Source organism: Salvelinus fontinalis, chromosome 2, assembly GCF_029448725.1.
Source record: "Salvelinus fontinalis isolate EN_2023a chromosome 2, ASM2944872v1, whole genome shotgun sequence".
NCBI lineage: Eukaryota > Metazoa > Chordata > Actinopteri > Salmoniformes > Salmonidae > Salvelinus > Salvelinus fontinalis.
In genome coordinates, this window is record NC_074666.1 from 63,567,823 (window position 1) to 63,570,130 (window position 2,308).

Consider the following 2,308-nt stretch of genomic DNA (forward strand, 5'->3'; position numbering starts at 1 on the left):
CCCAGATGCACAAGAAGCTTATTTCTCAAATGTTGTGCACAAACTTCTTTACATCCCTGTTAGTGAGCATTTCTCCTTTGCCAAGATACTTTTGTGTATATATAGTGTATGTGGACACCCCTTCAAATTAGTGGATTCAGCTATTTCAGCTACACCCTTTGCTGACAGGTGTATAAAATCGAGCACACAGCTATGCAATCTCCATAGAGAAACATTGGCAGTAGAATTGCCTTACTGAAGAGCTCAGTGACTTTCAACGTGGCACCGTCATAGGATGCCACCTTTCCAACAAGTGAGTTCGTCAGTGCTGTTATTGTGAAGTGGAAACGTCTAGGACAGTGGTTCTTAACCTTGTTGGAGGTACTGAACCCCACCAGTTTCATATGCACATTCACCAAACCCTTCTTAATTGGAAAAATAAAATTATGATTTTTTCGAATTCAAAACATAGGTAAATATTTTACTGGTGCACAAAATGAACCGTGCATCAACATCAACACCGTGTGTTCAAAGAACAAAATCATCAACATGATTTTCACACAAAAACATAATAAATATTTACTGCAAATCAGTGTGACTTCTGCTGTTGCCTTTCAGAGACCAGTTCAGAAATGCGCGGCTTCACCTTGGCAAGTCTCATGTCATTTTCGCAACAAAGTCTGTTGCTTTTCTTCGTTTTTATGTCCAGCATCCTCAAAGGATTGCTCGCAAAGATATGTTGTAACAAACGGTATGAAAATCTCCAGAGCTTTCTTAGCAATAACAGGGTACGTTACCATTTGTTGACACCAAAACGTTGAAAGCGTTGTTCTGTAGAGTTGCTGTTGAACCTGGCTCTGCGGCATTTCAATGATTTCATTGAGGTATTCATCATTGACATCTGTTGTCTCAACACTAAACGTGAACGGCTGTCTCACCCATGCTGGATATGACTCTCTTGTAGGGAAGTATCCGTCGAGAGACTTTGCAAGCTCATCTAAGTGCGTGGCAATTGCTTGCTTCAGTTCCGCGGGTACAGAAATGTCTCCGATTCCAGATACATCTTCGATCTTACTTACACAGTTGTCCAGCAGGGGAAAGTTTGCGAAGTTATCGTTCTCTGTTCGTCGTTTCCATAACGGTAGCTTTTTTTGAAAGCCTTCAGGTTTTCCTCCGCTTCGATGATGTTGACTCCACCGCCCTGCATCTTTTGATTGAGATGATTGAGAGCTGTGAAGATATCAGCCATGTACGCTAAAATGAGAATGAACTCAGAATTTTTTAAGCAATCTGCATGACAATGTTGGTGCTCTTGCAAAAACAGGGCTAATTCTACACATTCACGGCAAAAACACGATTCAGCACCTGTTCCCGGGATAACCACCGAACGTTAGAATGGTACAGAAGTACCTCGAATTCAGAGCCCATTTCTTTACACAGCTCACTGAAGATGCGGTGCCTCAGAGCACTAGTTCGCACATAGTTCACGCATTCCACTACAATTTTTAATACTTCTGCCAGTTTTGGAGGCAAGGTTTTTGTTGCCAACGCATGCCTGTGCAGAATACAATGCGTAACAACGATGTGTGGTGCATCGGCTTTCACTAGCGCACCAAAACCAGACTTTCTTCCCAGCATGACTGGAGCTCCGTCCGAACAAACTGCAGAAACCATATCCCACGAAAGATTGTTGTCTTTGACGAAGTCATCCACAAGTTTCTTCACATCGGCTGCCTTAGTTGTTGTTGTAAGAGGCTTACAAAATAAAAAATCTTCCTTTATCATGTCGTCTTTCACATAGCGCACGAATACAGCAAGCTGGCTTAGATTGGAAACGTCTGTGGTGTCATTTGAAAGAGGAATTTGGGATAACTTAACTTCAGCCTCTTTTCCCAGCATGATATTCGCCATCTTCAACACAGCTGGTTTTATGAGTGTTTCACCAATAGTGTGTGGTTTGCCCTGCTTTGCGATCAGGTAAGCAACTTCGTACGATGCTGTGAGGATCGGTTTGTTGATGGGTACAAAGCCGAGAACAGGCAGAGTAGCCTTTTCATCGAATCTGGCTCTCTTCACCTTGAATTCAGCGAGCGTTGTGTTCTTGTATTTTCCATCTCCATGCATGCAGCTTAAGGAAGTGTTCTCTTAGTTTTGCCGGTGCTAGACTAGAATTGCTCAACTTGGCATTGCAAATCATGCAGTTAGGACGCTGACTCCCATCACGTTCCGTTATACATGTGAATCCATATTGTACATATTCGTCCGACCACTTTATTTTTTTGCTCGACATAGTAAGTATGAAGGGATTAAAATATTAAGAAAGAAATCA